The sequence below is a fragment of the Onthophagus taurus genome, chromosome 10, assembly GCF_036711975.1.
Source record: "Onthophagus taurus isolate NC chromosome 10, IU_Otau_3.0, whole genome shotgun sequence".
NCBI lineage: Eukaryota > Metazoa > Arthropoda > Insecta > Coleoptera > Scarabaeidae > Onthophagus > Onthophagus taurus.
In genome coordinates this window covers 1,753,643-1,769,064 of record NC_091975.1, presented here as the reverse complement: position 1 = coordinate 1,769,064, position 15,422 = coordinate 1,753,643, and the positions used below count along the sequence as shown (strand labels likewise).

General features: G+C 32.7%; 1 protein-coding gene across 2 annotated transcripts in view; it reads right to left on the bottom strand.

The window, feature by feature from the left end:
- LOC111428185 (RNA-binding protein musashi) overlaps window positions 1-15,398 on the bottom strand; it is a 32,593-nt gene extending 17,195 nt beyond the window's left edge. Inside the window, exon 1 of one of the 2 annotated variants that reach the window (XM_023063606.2) lies at window positions 15,216-15,398. The gene's annotated coding sequence lies outside the window, so the exon portion shown is untranslated. Of the gene's footprint in view, window positions 1-545; window positions 934-15,215 lie in introns of those variants that run through there. The other variant, XM_071199156.1, reaches the window with a different exon arrangement.
- Window positions 15,399-15,422: the final 24 nt, after the last annotated feature.

Here is a 15,422-nt window from a genome sequence, read left to right as displayed (position 1 = left end):
TTGTAAACAGAATTTCGTTTAAATTACTTAAATCGTTAATGATGGGATTATAAAATAAAAATGATTTTATTTATAATTATTAAGAGTAATCTGGCAATGGACCAGTTGCTATTGACCGGAAAGCAATGCTTTCTAATCGGTTGTTACGTGTTTTATAAATCCGGGGTCTCCGGGACGGTAAAGAGAGCGGTTTTCTCATTCTAGCCTCTAATAAAACAAGAACAACGAAATTTACGTAACATCACGACATCAAAAGGAAGAGAATTTGACGTCTTTCTAATAGTGAATAAAAGAAAAGATCGTTTTAATGACAAACAAAGCCATCGAAAATGATGAGAAGCTCAAGAAGAAGACGACCGCGAATTCGCAGACCGCCACCGACGCAAATCGATACCGCCGGGGACTCCACATTTCCGAAAACAACCACCTCGAAATGAAAACTAAAAACAACCATAAACACAAACGGAGAATAATCCATAAAATCGCGCATAAAACTTAATTAATAATAATCATAAAATCAAAGTTAATTCTTTTTATAATCTTACCTTATTCAAACTTGTTAAAAATAATAATAACTCAAAAAAAGTTTACTTTCCCTCCTAGTCGAAAAAAAAATCACCTTCCTTCTTTTTATTTATTTATTTTTAATCACTTATTTAAAACACCACCTTATTCAACAACAAAAGTCATAAAGTCTTCGAAACTCTTCGTTATAAAGAAGAAAAAATCACCGTTTAATATATTTCGATTAAAATGTATCAAGTCATTAAATTTGGTTTATTTTGATTGTTACTATTTTGTTCGTTGGAAGAAAAGCACGTGATAAAAATCCCGTTTGGTTGGAGATACGAAGGCGAAAACGCGGTGTGTCGTTTGCACAAAACGCGAGGTGCGGGTACGGGGTATGCCTCTTTCGGAGGGTCAACGCGGAGTGTGGTCGTCCGGTGTCGGCGACGGTGACGGTGCCCGGCGCGAACCCAACGAACGCGGTGGGGAGAAAGTGTAGCGCGCAGCCGATGCCGAAACGACCATATAGATGTAAAAATTGAACCGACAAAGAACCGAAAAGACAAGACGTAAATCAAATGGAAACGTGAAGAATTGATTTTTAAAAAAGTCATATTTATATTTTGTAATTGTAATAATTTTATAATTTCATATTCAAAAATGTTTTACCAACAATTATCATCAGTTATATTAATAATATTCCTAACACTAGCACTAGAACTAACACTAAAGCCGAATTCTTATTAATAGAATTAGTGGTAGAGTACTATCTTGTGAACTCGCCTAATGAAAACGTAAGTGGTAAGTAGTAAGTGATATTTCAAGTTCATCACTGCTTACTATTACCTAACTATACCAACTGGACTATTACCTTCTGTACCATACTGTTTTCAATTTAAGAATGTTTCCCAAATGTTTCCAGTTTTAGGTGTAGTGTTAGTTCTCCTTTTAGTTCAATTAAAATTATGATCTAGCGTTGAATAACAGTGAAAACTATGTTTTAAACTATAACAATTTAAAACTGAATAACAACTAAAACTAGAGCTAACATTAGCACTAAAACTAACACTAGATCTAGAACTAGAAACATTCGGGTTTAGCCGCACTTTTCTAAAGACGGCTAAATCTAGATCATTCTAGTTCTACGTCTAGTGTTAATTTCATATTATTTTTGATTTATGAATTTAACGATTTCTTTAATAACTTTCTCCTAGAAATTTTAATAATGTTATCATATAATTGTTTTATTATATCATAAACTAGAAACTTTAAGCTACAATTTAACATACATATCATATCATATCATAATTCTAAAAATTACAGTCGATATGATTTTTGGAAATTTCGTATTATTTTTGATTTATAAATTTGACGTATTCTTGTTTAATAACTTATTCCTCGAAATTTTAATAAGATTTGAATTTATATGATATAAATTGTAGTGCCTCAGCCGCAGGCAACCTCGGCTTGGCCCTTTGATTCCAAAGATGGTTAGCACAATCTACTGCCTCGGCCGTAAGCGACCTCGGCTTAGTTCCTTGACTCTATTATTTCTTGTAATTAAGTCGGAGCATTGCTATATGTATATGATAGGGATTTGAATTTATATGATATAAATTGTAGTGCCTCAGCCGCAGGCAACCTCGGCTTGGCCCTGTGATTCCAAAGATGGTTAGCACAATCTACTGCCTCGGCCGCAAGCGACTTCGGTTTGGCTCCTTGATTCCAAAGATGGTTAGCACAATCTACTGCCTCGGCCGCAAGCGACCTCGGCTTAGTTTCTTGACTCTATTATTTCTTGTGATTAAGTCGGAGCATTGCTATATGTATATTATAGGGATTTGAATTTATATGATATAAATTGTAGTGCCTCAGCCGCAGGCAACCTCGGCTTGGCCTTTTGATTCTAAAGATGGTTAGCACAATCTACTGACGCGGCCGCAAGCGACTTCGGCTTAGTTCCTTGACTCTATTATTTTTTGTAATTAAGTCGGAGCATTGCTATATGTATATTATAGGGATTTGAATTTATATGATATAAATTGTAGTGCCTCAGCCGCAGGCAACCTCGGCTTGGCCCTTTGATTCCAAAGATGGTTAGCACAATCTACTGCCTCGGCCGCAAGCGACCTCGGCTTAATTTCTTGACTCTATTATTTCTTGTGATTAAGTCGGAGCATTGCTATACGTATATTATAGGGATTTGAATTTATATGATATAAATTATAGTGCCTCAGCCGCAGGCAACCTCGGCTTGGCTCTTTGATTCCAAAGATGGTTAGCACAATCTACTAATATGATTTTTGGAAATTTCGTATTATTTTTGATTTATAAATTTGACGATTTCTTGTTTAATAACTTTTTCCTCGAAATTTTAATAATGTTATCATATAATTTTTATATCATATCATAAACTAGAACCTTTAAGCTACAATTTAACATACATATCATATCATGATTCTAAAAATTACAGTTGATATGATTTTTGGAAATTTCGTATTATTTTTGATTTATAAATTTGACGATTTCTTGTTTAATAACTTTTTCCTCGAAATTTTAATAATGTTATCATATAATTTTTATATCATATCATAAACTAGAATTTTTAAGCTTCAATTTAACATACATATCATATCATGATTCTAAAAATTACAGTTGATATGATTTTTGGAAATTTCGTATTATTTTTGATTTATAAATTTGACGATTTCTTGTTTAATAACTTTTTCCTCGAAATTTTAATAATGTTATCATATAATTTTTATATCATATCATAAACTAGAACCTTTAAGCTACAATTTAACATACATATCATATCATGATTCTAAAAATTACAGTTGATATGATTTTTGGAAATTTCGTATTATTTTTGATTTATAAATTTGACGATTTCTTGTTTAATAACTTTTTCCTCGAAATTTTAATAATATTATCATGTAATTTTTATATCATATCATAAACTAGAACCTTTAAGCTTCAATTTAACATACATATCATATAATGATTCTAATAATTACAGTCGATATGATTTTTGGAAATTTCGTATTATTTTTGATTTATAAATTTGACGATTTCTTGTTTAATAACTTTTTCCTCGAAATTTTAATAATATTATCATATAATTTTTATATCATATCATAAACTAGAACCTTTAAGCTTCAATTTAACATACATATCATATCATGATTCTAAAAATTACAGTCGATATGATTTTTGGAAATTTCGTATTATTTTTGATTTATAAATTTGACGATTTCTTGTTTAATAACTTTTTCCTCGAAATTTTAATAATATTATCATATAATTTTTATATCATATCATAAACTAGAACCTTTAAGCTTCAATTTAACATACATATCATATCATGATTCTAAAAATTACAGTTGATATGATTTTTGGAAATTTCGTATTATTTTTGATTTATAAATTTGACGATTTCTTGTTTAATAACTTTTTCCTCGAAATTTTAATAATATTATCATATAATTTTTATATCATATCATAAACTAGAACCTTTAAGCTTCAATTTAACATACATATCATATCATGATTCTAATAATTACAGTCGATATGATTTTTGGAAATTTCGTATTATTTTTGATTTATAAATTTGACGATTTCTTGTTTAATAACTTTTTCCTCGAAATTTTAATAATATTATCATATAATTTTTATATCATATCATAAACTCGAACCTTTAAGCTTCAATTTAACATACATATCATATCATGATTCTAAAAATTACAGTCGATATGATTTTTGGAAATTTCGTATAATTTTTGATTTATAAATTTGACGATTTCTTGTTTAATAACTTTTTCCTCGAAATTTTAATAATATTATCATATAATTTTTATATCATATCATAAACTAGAAACTTTAAGCTACAATTTAACATACATATCATATCATGATTCTAAAAATTACAGTCGATATGATTTTTGGAAATTTCGTATTATTTTTGATTTATAAATTTGACGATTTCTTGTTTAATAACTTTTTCCTCGAAATTTTAATAATATTATCATATAATTTTTATATCATATCATAAACTAAAACCTTTAAGCTTCAATTTAACATACATATCATATCATGATTCTTAAAAATACAGCCGATATGATTTTTTGTCTTGGTTTCGTGTTATTTTTGATTTATAAAATGTTCTGACGATTATCAGGTATATAACCATTTTTAAGCGGTTTTTGGAATTTGGTGAAGATTTTAGATATTTAAGATTTTGGGAATATGCCCAAAAATTTCTTTCTAGAAGAAAATTTCTTGAGAATTTATATTATGCGAATAAATTGGAACATTTTTTTCTAAATTAAAATCTTTAAATCTTGATTCAATATTGAAATAAAAATTAAAACCAAATAAATAACATATATTTTTATCTATCTTTAGTAAGACTAAAAAAATATAGATTACAAGATTTATACAGTTTTAAATCGACTAATACCAAGCTGACTACGAAGCTGATAATAAAACTGTGGATTTGCAAGATAAAAAATTTTAAAACCATTCGGAATGTTTACGGGAATTAACTAAAAAAAACGTTAAGATCTTGGCAAGAAATTCGCTCTTCGTATAAATAAAATAAAATCATCAAGCCGTTACTACTTCGGACATTTCAAAATACATTTAAACTAAGGAAAAATAATCGTAAATCTACTTACTCGTAGGTTCGTTTAGGCATTACTCCTCTAATTTCTAATACTCTTCTATGTTAAGGTACAAAAATACTAAAGCACCTAATACAAAAACAAAACGGAACAATTCTAATAAAATACCAAAAAAATCTAATTCTACTTACACTTCTATTTATATTAATTAATATGATCTATTTTTATGATCACAAAAAATAATTTGACATTTTAATTAATTTTTTTTTATATGCAAAGATAGAGTTGATAATTTTTTTTTGTTAATCTTCGAACTTATATCGCTATTTTAATTATTCACGAGGAAAACTTAGGGCTACTCTCGGGCACGTTTTACAGTTATGCGACTCTCCCAAATATCAATTAAGGTATTTTACTAGCACCTGGCTTACACTTTGGGCTCCTAAACCTAACAATACATTTGCATACATTATAACTATACGGAGAGAGCTCCCATATACACTTTATATCGATCGAAAATAGAAAATGCACTCTACTTTTAGTTCAATAAAACTATACAGCAATTTAAAAATTAATAACAACTTAAACTAGAACTAACACTAGACCTAGAATCAAAAACGTTAGGGTAAACGTCTCTTAAAACGGCTAAACCTGAATGTTTCTAGTTCTAGGTCTAGTGTTAGTTCCAGTTTTAGTTCAACAAAAATATACATCAATTTAGCGTTGAATAACAATTAAAACACAATTTAAAGTATTGTGTTTCAAAGTATTTCATCACACAATTGAGCGTAACTGACTTGAGAGAAAATCATTTGTGAGTCAAGAAAACCAAATGTTGTTCTTTTTTAACATTAACGGATAGAAAATTAAAAATCCTTTAAAATGAACCCAAACTCGACCTATTTACCTACAACCGTTATCGAAATATCTTCATTTTTAGCAAAAAAAAAAATGGCGATTATTTGACAGTTTATAACCTAACCTTTTTATTTTATAACGTAAACATATCGTGTTTGGTATCAAATGAAAACTTTTTTGATTCTTATTAAGATCATTTTAATATTTATCAAAAAATCGTTATATTTAATTTTGACATTTGACAGTTTATAACCTAACTTTTTTATTTTTTAACCCAAATATGTCATGTTTGGTATCAAATGAAAGCATTTTTGATTCTTATTAATATCATTTCAATGTTTATCAAAAAATCGTTATATGTCAACATATAAAATGTCAACATTAAACATTTGACAGTTTCTAATCAAACTTTTTTATTTTTTAACCCCATTATATCATGATTGGTATCAAATTAAAGCATTTTTGATTCTTATTAAGATTCACTGACTGTGTAAAGTAGTCGGCTATTTTTAATCGGTTGCAAACGAGAACATAATATATCTTCTTGTAGGGTTAAACATGAAATCAAATTTTAGCAAAAAGTTTCCTCTTTCAAGTTAATGTATGTAAGCTACTAAAATATTTAATAAGAACCAATTAAATTAAAATATAATTAACTCTTTTGTCTAGATGTTAGGAATTTAATAAAAGCACCGATCACTTTTACCAAGGGACAGATGCCGTGAACTCTAAAATGTAGTAAATTTACGAAATCGTCTCGTCTTCTACAAAATGAACCTAGCCGTTTTCGCGGCAGGTTTACGATCAAAATCGTTTATCCACGTTACAACGCCGATTACGAGCGTTCTCCTTCTCATCTCCCGGACAATTTCGTTTACTTTATAAATAATACTCTGAAGGTTTTAATCCCACCAGACGGGTCTGGGGATTCAAAAGGCTCAGGTGTTGGCAAGATTTTCCTTACAGGTGCGCGGAAAACTTCGGAAAGTACGTCTAATCCTACAACCACGCAAAGAAAACTTTTTTTTAATCTTTAAAAAACGCCTTTTTGTCTTCCAAGTTGGTCATAAAGCAACATTTTTTTAAAGCTGGGTTGTGTACACACAAGTTGTATAAAAGGGGGTTTAATAGTTGTCCTAGATTTACTGTTTACCACAAACACCTTCTTTTTTGCAATCCCTTTTAGAAATTTCTTAAAAGGAGGCAATTTTTGTTGTTGTATTTAATATATTATTTAAAAATAAACTTTGGAATCTTGTTTTTGGCCAATGATTTGCTGTTAGCTCCCCGTTTCGAAATTTATCCGGTCATAAAGTGAGTTCGGTATAAGGAAACTCGCACGTCGCGCCCGTCTCCGTTACGGATTTTACGGCTTCGTAATTTTCGCTCGGCTCCGGCTGACACAAGCCGTAACAAACCGGCGCGAACAGGTAAGCTTTAAAGGGGTTCCTTCGAATATCATTCCGGACGTTGAATCGATGGGTTCCTAACAGGTTTTTGGAAAATCTACGGCTTATTACGCACGTTTAAACGAGGAAAAGATAAGCTACCGTGATGAGAAAACGTGTTTGTGAAAAGAATCTGGTTATAGAAAACATTTTTAGGCATGTCCCAACAATTTTTCATACACTTCAAAAAATAAACGTCATTAAACGATTTCCCTTGGTGGCGCTTTTTCCCTTCTGCTTTAAATTTCAACAACGAAATTTCTTCTTTTTTATTATTTTTACAAACGCGCGGCTTGAATACCGATTTAATTGCTTTCATAAAGGACCATGCACCGCGCTGAGTTCCGGGAAAAGAATGAAAACCCGAGGGTGTACTTGACATTAAATCCAGCACCAAAGCACATAGAAACAAACCGATTTACTAATAAATCCAACGGAGCTACAATGAACTGATTTTAATTACGCGTTTCGTTTTTGGCACTTATTAATGTGATTAAAACGGGATAATTTATTAAAATAAAACAAAGAGAATAAGATTAATTTATAACCATTACTCAAGATGTAACCGAAATGAAATGATTTTGGTGGATTTACTTTAACCTAATTAATCATACTGAAAAAAGTTTCAGGTTTAGTCGTCTGAAGACATGATTTCAACATTTTGGCTAATCTAATGAATTGCCTTCAAATATGCGTTAATAATATATGAGATGCCTCTTCTTAATAAAGAACTAATGCGTATAAGGCTAAACCCGAATGTTTCATAAACAACAAGAAACAATTTGTTGTCTCCTTGTTTTCTAATATACAGGGTGTCCCGCAACGATTGTACAAAACAAAACTGCATCAGCGTATTCTATGATCAAAAATAAACAAAAAAAGCCTAATAAACATAGGTGCGAAAATGGACCATTTTCGAGATATTCAAATTAATTACACAAGGTCGGTGGAATTAGAAGAAGCAGTTTTGAGAAGAGTCGATGAAAATGCCTCAACCAGCATTAGAAGAATTTCTGCACAAGAAAACATTAACAAAACAACCGTTCACCGCATTTTAAGGGAGCAGTTGCTTTATCCTTATCATTACAACACCGTTCAAGCTCTAACAGAAAATGATGGCGAAAAAAGAGAGATTTTTTGTAGGTGGGCCATACAGGAAGAGGTAGTAAACGTCGACTTTCCCATAAACATTGTATTTACGGATGAAGCAACATTTACTCAAAGCGGAATTTTTAATATTCATAATGCGCACGTTTGGAGCGATGAAAATCCCCATGCAATACTAGCAACTCATCATCAGTGGCGATTCAGTCTTAATGTATGGGCTGGAGTTATAGGTGATCAGTTATTAGGTCCATTTTTTCTTCCAAACAGATTGACAGCCGATGCCTACATACATTTTTTACAAAATGACCTTACAGAGGCATTTAATGAATTACCTCAACAAATTCTAGAAGATTGCTACTTTATGCACGATTATGCACGCGCTACTCGAGCATACTTAAATAACAGATTTGGCAATAAGTGGATTGGCCGAGGAGGGCCACCTCGTTCACCAGATTTAAATCCGTTAGATTTTTGGTTTTGGGGACATTTAAAACAAATTGTTTATTCTGAAGACGTTCAAAATGTGCAGGATTTGAAGAATAAAATTAGTAACGCATTTGACACAGTAAAACAAATTCCTGGTATCTTTGAATGCATTAGAAGTTCATTTAGAAAACGTATCCGTTTGTGTTTAGAAGTAAATGGTGCGCATATTGAACATTTATTATGACATGAATCTTTTCCAATTTGTTAAATATTCGTTGTTTTTATGCTGGTTGAACGATTTTCTTCGACAATCTTTGTTACTTGTTTTGTTAAATTATTAATGAACTGTATTAATTAACTTAATATTATCTTATTATTTATTAAACTTTATCTTAACCATCGTAACCATGGTAATCATATAATTACTGCATCTAAATCGTTAGAATTAATGATGTTTACAATAGGTCAGCTTATGAAACTAAAACTTTGAATATCTCGAAATTGGTCCATTTTCGGACCTATGTTTATTAGACTTTATGTTTTTAGATTTTTCTTGTCTGTTTTCGATCAGAGAATACGCTGATGCAGTATTGTACAATCGTTGCGGGACACCTGTATAGGCAAGGATCTGCAAAACTTGTGTCAGTAGGAACTTCCTAAAACGTGCACTCCAGCAAACGCGATCCATCCCATCCTCAAATCCTTCGGGTTGCAGCATATATAACTCTTCTTCTATTTCGCTCTATAGAAATGCTGTTTTTATATCAAACTGGTGTAATATGAGGTAGTGAGTAGTCGTACCGAGCGACGCACAGTGGTCAATTTCTCAAATTTGTTAGAATCAATTGTAGTTCTAGTGCATTGAAATCGTTATCGTACAATGCTTTGATGTGTTTACATTTACTGGTTCCAGCAAGTTCTTTGAGTTCTCTTTTGATCTTTATATCATATCCATATGATATAATATTACTTGTAATTAAAGTTTCAAATTCAAATTTTTGAATAAAGCATTTTTTTTCGGTTTAGTAAAACCCCTCTAAAAAAATTATGGCTAAAACGATTAACAAAAGGTGATTATACATTTTTTTTAATTTTAAACAAAAAATGTTGGTACTTATTATTACTCTGTGAAAAATTCCTCTATCGAGGGTTTGGAATTAATAAATTCACCGCTTTTGGCGTGTGGGGTCGTCCCCTTTTGTGTCGGTAGCACGAAAAGCTGACCCGTCAAAAGCCTCGTCGTATGAATTATAGACTTTGCACTTCACCGGGTCAAAATCCGAAGGATTTTTTTTTGCTATAAACAAGAATCGGCGGGTAGGCGGAGGGTACGTAGCCTATTCGCGGGGGGCGGCGAAATGGTAGAACGGTTTTGGATCGAGATGAAGGGTGGCTTTTATTGTTTCGCCGTTTTGGCTTAAGCTTGAGTAATTACTCTCGGATTACCCGTTATACGTCGTTTCTACTTCTCTCGTTTTAGCGAACTGTTGTCTGTCTGAGAGTAGGTAGAGCAAGCGAAAAACAATAGGTGCGAGTGACGCGCGTCTTTTGAGACTCGTATCCTTTTGTTGTCGACGTTTGTTACAATTTCTCCAAGTGTCTAGAACCGGCTAAAAGACGTCTCTATGGTTTTGTAGTCCTAGATTTTTTGCCGAGAATTTTTTAATAATTCACCGGCGCCTCCACCATAATTTTTTATTTAAATTTAAATCGCAATTTTAATTGAAAAATAAATTTAATTATACCGAAATATTAAAATATTCAAGAAAAACAGAAAATAAAAAAGAAAATCTGGGGTAACGACGTCTTGTTTCATCCCAAAACTAAACTTTTTTTTGTCGCATCCAAACGTCACAGAAGCACTTCTCGGCCAGATGGCTTGACAACGAAACGACAAAAACACGATTGCCGAGCAAGGAAATTTCCCTTCTTGCACACTTCTGCGGCGGAGAATGTTTAAGTCCCTGATGAAAATTCAATTTGGGAGAGCTCGTTTGCTCGCCTCCTCCCTTTCCCTCTTCCCCCCAAAGAGAGATAAAACGAGACGGAACAAAACGCAAACACTAAAAGCAAAATTAGCAGCAATAGGCCGTGTTGAGCGAACGAAACGAATGCGTGAACTTTAGGCACCTGTCGAGTACATTTGTAAAAGTCCTAGACGTGCTGCCAATTGTGTCGTACACTTGGCGTAATTAAAAATGAGTTACGTGCTATAATTTTTACTCGGAACTATTTAAACTTCCGAGTTAAACTCGTAAAAAAACCTGGTTTATTTACAAAAATAAACTAAACTATCGACTTAATGTGTATGTTAACAAAGATAAATTACGAAAACTTTAAGTCTAATTTTAAAACTTTTTACCCTATGACCCTTATCTTAGAAATCCTGTCGCATTTAGAATGATAAATAAGCGGTGACCATCCGGGTCCCTTAAATAATCCCTCAAGATCAAAACGTTCCTTTTGACCAAACTTTGAAATTGGTTTAAACGAAAACATCAAAAATGATAAATTTGGGTTTTGAACCAAAGCCACGAAGTAAAACTCGTAATCATAATGCGGCAGTGGTGCAGTTTCGGAATGTATTAAATGCCGAGATTACGATCCGAGCCAAGAAAACGATGTTGTTCGATCGAAACGCAGGTAAACGTAAAACGCGTGATCTCGCGTTAAGTAAAGGGGCTTTAGGTCCCGTGCCAAAGACAAAGTAACAGAACTGAAACGCGCCAGAATTAATTACCGAGGTCTAGACATAGAGAACTGCGCAACCGGGTGAGAATTTTCTAGTGGATCGAAATAGACGAGACTAAATTTAACCACGGTTAGATTATTTTCAGATCTCTTCTCTTACGCGAAGATTATTATTTATCGATGTAAACTTAAAATTTTACTAACACAATCGTTGGTGTTATTAATATTTAAAAGGAACAAGAAATACGGTGAGATTGAAAATCTCGAATACAACGGCAAAACACAAACCGGGTATTTTAACGAAAAGCATTCCGTTTCGGTGTTTACAGTCCAGCTTTTCCAGGGGCCCCCAATCCAATTCGACCCCAGAGAGCCGTATTTAGGGCGCACATTCGACCAGAGAGGAAACGGTATCTTGTTCTGTTTGCAGTTACAAGACGACATATAATACATGTCACCAACAGAGTTATACCATCTGATCAATAGTTATTGCGCGATACCGCAGAGTTAGTTTATAGATTTCGAAAAACCCAAACCAGAATAATAAAGCCAAAGTAGATCAAATAAAAAGGATTAAACGATGGTAAAAGTCGTTTGGTTATTCGCATAAACATAAAACGAAACTGTTAATAATATCAACGCAGTTTCTTATCGCCCTTCCAGGGCATTAACGCTATTAACCGGTCCCGATAATTCGCGGGATAAACCGGGGGTGGTTGTGAAAAGCGGAGAATAAAAAAAAGGTATGTAATTGATGAGCGGCGCCATTGCGGGACCTTATCTGGCCGCTTTCCGCTCAATAAGACAATTAGGGGAGCCGTTAATAACCGCGTTGCTGGTGACATTTTACCCCTAAAAACAAAAAATCAATTCATTGTTATGCTAAAGGCAAGTTAAAATCAAACTAAATAGTAATCCAACCTTGTTTCGGGTTAGTTCTAATTGCTGAATAATAACTAAACTAGAGCTAACACTAGTACTAGGTCTAAAACTAGAAACATTTTAATCATTTTATTATTCTTCCTTAATTTCCTTTTATTTTATGCAAATAATCCGCTTGAAACACACTGTATACATGTGACGAAATATGTTGTGCACGTGTGGTGTATCGGTATCGAGTTTCAACCGCAATCTGACACTCTATTATCGTGTGCGAGGTCTTTTGTTCGGGTACGATGAATACGTGCAGAGGACTGCATCTGCTGCAGGAGCACTTAAAAATATGCGGGTGAACTAATGAGTTCGCGGGGTTTACAGTTTTTTTTTCTTTTCTGTCGCTTTTTTTGTGTGTACACCTTAATCCCGTTCGTCGCAGCATTCAGGTCGACGTTTCAAATTAATTAACGCAACGTTTCGATGTTGAATTAATGGGTGTCCTGCGCAGATGTGCCGCTTGACCGCCACACGCAAGTGATAAATCATCAATCATTCAACACCAACCGGGACGATACGCGTCTCGTTAACGAGCAAAAATATCATAAATATTTTTAACTCGAAAGTATGTATTTCCTAAAAAACCGATTTTTTTTTCTGCGGTTGATATCACATGTAAACTGGCACACGTATGTATGTACATTCGTTTTGTTACTAATTTAATTTAATTTTGGCGGGCGTTAATTACGTGAAACGCGCTTACGTTACGCGCGCAAACGGACGCCGACGACCGCATCGCCAAATTTATCTTTTCATACACGGGGCACTGAACGAAATAAATTGCAACCGTTCTGCCGGTGACAATCGCGAACCCCACCGACGAGTGCACATAAATTTCGACCCGATACGAAACATGAACGTGCTCCACGTTTGTTTTTGACATCCTCGATCATAACACCAAGCTTAACTCAACAATTTAATACATCACTTTTTTTTTCTTTCTTTTCTCTAACTGTAAATCAACTCAACCATCAAACACACTCTTAATATAAATCCATTTAATTTAGTACCAATGACAGGCAAAAATTAATAACATTGTATGAGAACATTTTGCAAAATTTAGATAATCTTCGTGCTTTTTGCATAAATAATCGCCTTTCATTAAACTTATCAAAGTGTAATATTATATCCTTCTCTAGGAGGGTAAACATACTCCAATTAAAATCCACTACAATTATAGCGTCGCTGGTGAGAAGTTGCACCGTGTCTAATTTATTAGAGATTTAAATTATTATTTGATAAGTATGTTTATTAGAATTTATTATGGGATCCACGGTAGCTTTTTCTAACATTGATGAAATTTTCCTTTCAATACATTGATTACGAATCAACTTACACTTTTTTTGATATATTAACCCTCAGCCAGCGTCACTTTGTGGGGATATGTTATGTTTTTATAAACTTTTGAACAATAAATGTGATTCTCCAATGCTTGTCGGTTCTATAGGTGTTCACGGTCCTCCAAGATTACTTCACTCTGACTTTCTATTTATGTATAACACTAACTCCTAGAACCAATGCCTATCAAAACTCTCCTTTATTGAGAATGGCAAGATCCGCAAATCGTGTCTGTTTCAGCATTCTTTCTATATATTTAAAAAATTGCTCTTTGCTGCAGGTGGTGTGTTGCCTCGGGCGTTCATTTGATATTTATATCACCTAGACTTAGTTTTATTTCTCCTTTAGATTCACTTTTGTACCATTATTGTGTGATAGAGTGAATGTCACTCTATCTGTCAAAGTCAAATTAACCGCTAGTTCAAATTTCAAACGTTAGATGGCCCACTCTGTATATGATAAGGCTGGCTAAATAAAAAATAAACCTCATTCAACAAATTAATTATTAATAATCAAATTAATGTTAATATAAATAATGAAGATTCAGGGGTTTTATTTATTTCAAATGTAACTTTTTTACGTTGGTATCAAATTTATAGTTTACATTGATAGCCCGTAACTAACAATGAAATCAATCAAAACTGTGTTTTCAAATATATCGTTAAACAATACTCATTGCATAATACTTTTTGTGTGATATTGATTGAATAAATCGTTTTTAATATTATTTTTTAACAAGAAAACATTCAAATTACAATAACCTAATTTAAATCAGATTTATGTTGGTACTATTGACACATGTCAAATAAAATATAACCTAAAATCACAAATTTTAAATAAAATATTTTAATTGTTTAATAGAAAATCAACATAATTATACCCAGAATGTAATAACGGCGATAAATTTGAAAGCAAATTCGGTCTCGACCCCGCAGTCAAACCAGAAACAATTAATTACACCGGTTTCTAGAAGCACATCGCGATGGTTATTGTCTTCAGAGTGCCACTCGAGCTCGTAACCAGAATACTTCGGTGACGTCTCAATGGCGAAATTGATTCACTGTGTGTGTTAAAGTGGTTATTCGCGGTATGCTGATAGAACTTGGGCTATTCTAATTCGAATGGTCAGCGAGTTATTTCAGGGGGTTGTTTTAACCCTTTTGACACGAATTTTATCCGCATTAATCGGTCATTTGAATACAATTTAATGAAAAAGAGGTTGTTTTATTTATAAAAATCATAATAAAGTTGATTTCTGGGATTAATATATCAAGGGGGTACTTACCTAGTAGACAACAGTGCACGAAGACTTCTTGGTTATCTGATTCCATCCATGTGTGATGAACTCCGCAAATACCAATGACTCGAAAACGTAACGGTCGTAAATTCAAGCGTGAACACGTGTTTTATTATAATTAAACTCACTTTGAGCACTTTTACTACCGGACCTAGCTAAAGGTTTATTGTTTTCTTGTTTTGTACTTACTTACTG